The sequence below is a fragment of the Rhinopithecus bieti genome, unplaced genomic scaffold, assembly GCF_001698545.2.
Source record: "Rhinopithecus bieti isolate Rb0 unplaced genomic scaffold, ASM169854v2 scaffold_15336, whole genome shotgun sequence".
Lineage (NCBI taxonomy): Eukaryota > Metazoa > Chordata > Mammalia > Primates > Cercopithecidae > Rhinopithecus > Rhinopithecus bieti.
In genome coordinates this window covers 1,119,798-1,127,461 of record NW_016808678.1, presented here as the reverse complement: position 1 = coordinate 1,127,461, position 7,664 = coordinate 1,119,798, and positions in this window count along the sequence as shown.

Genomic DNA, 7,664 nt, shown 5'->3' with positions numbered 1-7,664 from the left:
TGGTCCCAACTACTTAGGAGGCTGAGATGGGAGGATCGTTTGAACCCAAGAGGCTGAGGCTTCAGTGAACCATGATCATGTCACTGCACTCCAGCCTGGGTCACAGAGTGACACTCTGTCTCTAAAAAACAAGAAAGAAAGAAAGAAATGGTCATGAGAATACACATTAACTCATAGTGTAGCCAATATTAGATATGACCTATCAATCATGTTAATTTGTGTAGGATCTGATAATCTAGAACTATCTACCAGTGTTGTTTAGTTTGCATTTTCTGATTATTGATTTGACTATATTTTGTGTATTAGCTATTTGTGTCTACTCTGAATTGCATGTTTCTATTATTTTGCTTTTCCATATGGCTATTTAGGGGCTCTTATGTGTTACACATTTTTACTTTGGGTATGTTGTAAATTTTGCTATTTTTTTTTTTTCTGGACTATCTTTTGCCTTTTGATTTGATTTGTGTGTATGTCATTGCACATAGTTTTTACTTTCGTAGAGTAAATCTATCAGTTTCTTGATAGATATGGAATCTGAAATTTGTTGCATGTAAGAACTCTTTCCCCACTCTGCAAAGCATTATGAAATGTATTATATTCTATTATAACTTAAATTATTTATAAAATGCCATTATGGTTTTGAGGGGTATTTTATGTTTTATTTCTCAATGTAACTGGAATTTATTTTAATAAAATAGAGACCAAAATGAATTTTTCATTCAACTGAATAAGCGATTATGCCCACTATTTGTCGAATAATCTTTTTTTCCTGCTGACTTGAATGCCACATGCATTCTATATTTATTCCATATATATACATATATATGCACACATACACACATATAGATATAATATACTTTGCTCTCTCTGACCTCTATTCTGTTATTTTTACCTCCCCTAGTCTATTTTTTGTGTCAGTATGACACAATTTTAATTATTGGACTTTCATAGAGTGTTTTAAAACCTATCAGGCCAATTTCTCTCCATTTGTTCATTTTCAAAATTGTATTGCCTATTCTCACACATTTTTAAATCTAGATGAATGTTAGAGTCAACTCATCAAGTTTGATACAGAATCTTGTTGGATGTGAAATTTTAGATTAATGTGTGTGGTGGAGTCAAGGTGGTGCCACTCAGGTCCCCGTCAAGAGGACTTCAGCCCAGCTACAGAGAGTGAGGGCAGATGTTGGCTCCAGCTATCCACTCCTCAAGGCTATTTCCACTATTTCCAGCTATTGCTGGAGCTGAGAGGCATAAAAAACAGACCATTTGGGCCTGATATAGGACCTTTCAGAGCTCCAGAGCTCCCTTCAGGGCCTCTTGCCAGGTTGGCCAAGACTTTGTGGGGCCTCCATCACTGTTCAGCTTCATCCTTGGCCCAGTCGTCTTCTTCACCCTTCCCTTCACATTTGCTGATCACAGACAAAGACCTTGCATCCCAAATTCTGTCTCTGCTTCTGGAGGGGCTGAATCTGTGGAAATTTGGAAAGCACTGATATATTTACATTATTGGCACTCAGTGGCTGATGTGTGGATATCGTTCTTGAGAATAGTTCATCCTTATCCTCATAAAACCAAGTCCCATGAAGCGAGTCTGTAATCACTGTTTGTTTATTAACTCCCAGAATGCACACCACCATGACGGAAAAGCGGCACAGTACCGGAAACAGAGTTCAAACAGATGTCGAGCTGGTCATATCACTGAATGAAGTGGATCTTAGGAAGACAGTGGGGCGGGGGAGGAGAGTAGAGCAAATGGGAGAGGATCTGCTTTGGGTACAGACGGGATACTCAGTTTCAGCCTTTCCCTGCCATGTGGACACTTGGGCCCAGGGAGGTTCCTCCCCCAGTTTTATTTTTTCCAAGGGAATACTATATATCAATGTATTACATACTATTTCTGGCTGCCTGATCTAGAATATGCACACACATATTTCCAACCATTTTTTTCCTAGAAGGAATAAGGTTTCTGAGAGAAAAAAAATTGCTGTATTGAATATGTATTAAACCTTAATTTATCCTTAACAACTTGCCTGTTTTCAAAGTCATGAGGTATGAGATGACAATATATTACCAAGGCCAAATGTCTGCTGCTAGGTTCGTCAACTTTCAAATAGAAGCAGATCAAAATGCATGCCCTCCGTGAGACATGGAAGACATTTGAGCCAGGTTTTGTCCCAAACCAAAATGATATGATTCCTTCTTCCCTAGGGAAGAATAGAGAAGGCAAATGAGAGAGAAGCCCAAAAGTTATTGGATGCCCCTTGCACAGAGAGAAACATTACACTGGAAAATAAGCTTTATGCATTGTATTAATGCAATTATACTATTTGATATTTTAGAAAATAATTATATGCTTAAACCCAGACGGTATCAGAACAGCTAACTTTCACATTCTGTATTTAAGTATCATAAGTAGTAAAATATTTACATTATTTGATTTTATAAGAAAGAACAATAATTGTATAGTTCTTGGTGTCATCATGGAGTCTTTTCTCCAGAAGAATACAAGCTCTACTCTAATTTATCATTTATTCATTCATACATTTTTATCTACTGTAATCATTTATAATGTAAAATGACAGAAAATAATGTTATTTCTTATAGAAAAATGGAAACAATACATATTTAGCTCTTTTATCATATTACTGCCTTCTATGGACCAAGCCAGTTATATTTGTTAGGGCGGGGGTTGAATGGTAGCTATGAACTGAATATTTGTGTCCCTCCAAAATGCACGTCTTGAGACCCTAGTTCCCAATGCAATGGAAAATTTGGTAATAGGGCATTTGGGAGAAAACTAGATCATGAGGGTGGGGCCTTCATGATAGGACCAGTGCCCTTATTAGAATAAACACTAGAGAGCTGGCTTCTTCTCTCTTCCCCTCCACCTTCTGAGGGTATAAACAGAAAGAGGACCCTCACCAGGAGCTGAATCAGCAGGCAGCTTTGATCTTGGACTTTTCATCCTCTAGAATGGTGAGGAATAGATTTCTGGTATTTAAGCCACCCAGTCTATGTTATCTTGTGGCAGCCTGGACTGACTGAGACAATGGTACAACAAATAGATTCACACATGTAACAAGTCAATATAATAGATTATTTTCCCTTTCTGTAAAAGTCCAGGTTAGTTCCAAGTGAAATAAATGTGCACAGATGGGGAAGAGGTAACTCAGTTTTATATACTGATGCAGAAACTAGTGGAAGGACATGATGCTGCCTAAGTTGACTAGGGTGGGAGCTGAGGGAGCCCACCCTAGTCAGCCTGGAGAGGTCGAAGTCACCACAGAGCCCGTCTAAGTGGTTTCAATAGACTGGGCTGGCATAGATGCTCATCTTCTCTGTTAACATTTTAAATTCGGTCAAGGGCCACATCCAAGTGTGATTCTGGAAATGCAATTCAGTGGTAAACACAGAGAGAGGAGAAAAAATGGATTTTAAAAAAGGATTAGTCTCTGATCTCTTTCAGGTCTAAACTACTGTTACACAGCCAATATAATAACCGTCTAGCAGATCAGTCCTGCAGTCTGCTCGCCCTAACCAGCCCCACACTGAGGGCTGAGGGACACTATGGAACAGCATCCTTGTACAAACAACATTCTTAGGAAGACAGGAAAATACTTTATTTAACCATTGCCATCTCCCTCTTTGTTGTGCTCATTCTCATCAAGTCTTATACCTTTTCTGGATAGCAGATGACCTTGTATCTTTCTGTTTGGGGATAATTAAGAACATAGGACAGAAATTCACCTAATATTCTGCCTCATTCTCAACAAAATTCTTCATATCTTTACCCTTTGCTCTTTCTTTCCAACTTCAGATGATATAAAGCCATTTGTCCACCTCAAGACCAACTCTTTTACCTGTGTTCAGTTTTATAAAGTATCAAATGCATTAAATTTAATTTTATTTAATATTAACAAAAATCTTGAAAGTGAAGGGAATAAAATTGGAGAACTTGCCGAATTTCAAATGTCTTTTATTTAAAAGCAACAGATTAAGAATACCCCAATAAAGTGTATACAGGATGTATTAAGACATCTAAGAAGTAAGTAGGACCAAAATCAACCGATACTTGTTTTGGCTCAAAAAGTTTATCACAAGTTTCAGTGCTTTGCTGCCATCAATAGTAAAGTAACTATGAGATTTAGAAAATGCATATTTATATTATGGGGATAGTAGAAATAGTTTATAAAACTGTTTATAAAAAATGAAAAACATAATGATAATAGCAAAGAAAATAAAAGTATATCATCAGAATCCAACTAGGAGAAAAAAACTACACAGTAATTGGAATGGGAAAAGTTTGAAGTAAAGAACTATTAACTCTAAACAAGAAAATCTAAAAAGCAGTAAAGAGAATCCTAAACATTTCCCTAGGGTAGGGGGAGATTGCTGAAAAGAGAAATACATATAGGGAAGGTGAGAGTCCCTTCCTCAAGGCTGGGATCCAACCTCAGGAGACAAATGTGGTTGTGACCCACTGGATGGCAGAGATGTTTTCTAGGTTCCCTGGGACACACCTGGCTCATAGTCCCTAAAAAAGCCAAAAAAAAAAAAAAAAAAAAAAAAAAAAAAAAAAATCCCTTTCGGGTTCCATTGAAATAAGGTGGAGGTGCACACTACAAATGACTCACAAACATCCTGCTGGCAGCTGCACAATAAGAGTAAGAAGTAGGTGGTAAAAAGAACCAGGAAGAGAGGACCTTCTTCCTGCAGTGTCTCTCCATCACCCTCTGCTTACAAAGCTTAACATCATACCTGCTATATAGAAAAACTATGTAAAGGGCCCAGCTAGATTTTTATACAGCAGGCAATGAAGGGTAACTTTTGGAGCTGAGAAGGTGTACATTGATCATTTTAAGCTATATGTAACTCTCTTTCTTACCTAGTCATTTCTATGTGAACATATGTGCTTAACTTTCCAAATAGATTAATTTCATCAATTCTCATAAATATTGCAGCAATCATATGGTAAAGGAAATGAGCATATTCAGGAAATGAGACTACTTTAGTAATGTATATAAGATGCTTAATATAGCATTTGGGCCTATGGGTTTCCTAGATATCCAAATCATATTTCCCTGAAATGGTTGGTAAAATGGCCCTACTCTTTTAACTACACATTGTCTCTTGTTTGTTTTCTTTTGTTTGAAGGGATGAGGGAAGGACAGGCAGCTGAAGTACCCCATATTTCATGAATTTTATTTTTTCTGATTTATTTTTCCTTTTGCAGTTTGTTTTAGTTTATGGAAATTGTATCCCTCTAGATATCTATTAATATCTATGAGAATGAGAAGCAACTCCAAATTTTGTGAGGACTGAAGCTTATACAAATGGAAGAGGGATGTTTTTAACAAAAAAAAAAACTGTAAAATTATGAATTCTGTGAGCCATATGAAAATACCCTGCTAAAGTAAATGTATATCCAATTCAAGTTCTTCTTAGACAAATCCCCAAAATTCCCATAGCCATTCCAGCACTCCCAAAGCAAGGAGAAGTAGGATGGAAAGTAATTCAGAGTAGAAAAAGGTATTACTCTCAACTGACCACAGTCAAAATAGCCTACTTTTACAAATTTTACCAAATTGTATGACCACACACAAACACATTAGTAGGGTCTCTTACCTCATCTTAGAGTTGCTTTAACATGTGTGACCACTAAATTTAAGCTTCATTAGTTTCACATTCAATCCACCTCTGGCAATCAATATAACTATAATTTATTAACGATCTTTTCTGTTCTTTACTTACCTATTTTATTTAATTTCCTTTTATTCGTAACGTTAGTTTTCATCAAATGTTTGGTGATTCTTGGTCTTCTGCCCATACTTATTGATAAATATGTCGATCAGTTAAGGAAGGGGTAATGAATATCCTCTTTAGTAGATTCATAAACTCAAACTTCACCTATGACTTTGGTTTTTATAGATAAGTAAAATGTTTTCCACAGTGCCTGCATATAAACTCCACAGTGCCTACATAATCTGGCCCTTGTCTCTCTCCCTGACCTCACCTTTATGATATTTGTGACCTGTATGGTTCCCCAACACATCAAGTGCCTTTTATCTCAGAAAATTTAAATTCCCCAAATATGTAAAATATTCCCTCAAGTATTTGCATAGTTGACTATTCATCGTTTATATCCCATCTCACCTTCTTAGATTTAGTGAATGAGGCATTGATAAAGCAGAAAGAAAAAACTGTGAGAAGTCATCAGAAAATAAGGTGGCCAATCAATTTTTGGCCTTACTATTTCTTGAACTAATTTTTCTTCATTTTTATGCATTGACTTGTCTTACTTTCCTTTCCAAATCACTCTGATGAAGTTCTTCAGTGGTATAATTTTAAAATTCTATATATTTATTTGAAAAGAGTCTACACATTCAAATAAAAATGATGTAAACTTCTTTAAAAGATTCCCCCCAACAATATTTGAGATGAATTATGTTTTCCAGAACTAGATAATCTTAATCTTATTTTTTAGCTTCGTAACATCCCTACCTTTGTGTCTTTCCCTGGCAAACTTCATACCCTCATGTTGAAGTTTGTATTGCAGGCTACCCTCTCCTCATCCTCCAGTTTTTCAATCTCTACTTTGCTTATTGCCTGTCGCAATATTTGATGACAGAAACTTGCCTCTCTTACATACAATCATTTGAATTTGTGATCTTTGAAGCATGATCCTGGAGTCTGGGAGGAGGCAGGGGTTTCTAGGGACTTATATGTAAGATATAGGGTTGATAGGTTTCAGTAAACAAGAGTGGGATGGTTTGGAACTTGACAATGTAATTGGCATTTGAAGGCTATGAGAAGTTAAGAAAATTTTAGAGTAGAACAAACATGTGGAACAAACATGTGAATTCTAGTCTCAGAAAAAGTCTAGAGGATCCTCAGGCAAGCAGACCATTCTGAGAGAATTAAACTCATGGCTATCTAATGATCTCCAAAGTTATTTCAGGCCTCTGTATCATTTTCTTCATAGTCTTCTTATTGTGAAGGAAAAGCATATGTTTACCAACAAAACAGTAAGTCTATATGTGTAATCGCTGACAAACAGGTGTCAAACCCCAAGGGAATGAGGAGGATGGGCAAAATAATGCCTCTGCTAGCAGTGTATAATCTTCTAGTCTCAGAGCAGGCTCCTTGCAGCTGTTTGAATACTTATGAGTTTTGCCACATCTGAGTAGCACTTGAACATCATACCTTGTAGTCCTTAAGGTGAAGGTTGGGTTAAGTTGATGCTACCAACTTCAACATTGATATAAATAATTATATCCATTACATAAGCTCCAAGATAAGTGGGGTTGCCGTCTTTTATTCATGACCATAGCCTGATCACTGGTCACCATGGCTGGTATTATAACAAGCATTCAAGAGATATTGATTCAGTGAATGAAATAAAGTAGTTTAATATGTTAGCTTTATATTCAAGTAAAAATGTCTTAACTATTGGCAGGGCGCGGTGCCTCAAGCCTGTAATCCCAGCACTTTGGGAGGCCGAGACGGGCGGATCACGAGGTCAGGAGATCGAGACCATCCTGGCTAACATGGTGAAACCCCGTCTCTACTAAAATATACAAAAAACTAGCCGGGCGAGGTGGCGGGCGCCTGTAGTCCCAGCTACTCAGGAGGCTGAGGCAGGAGAATGGCGTGAACCCGGG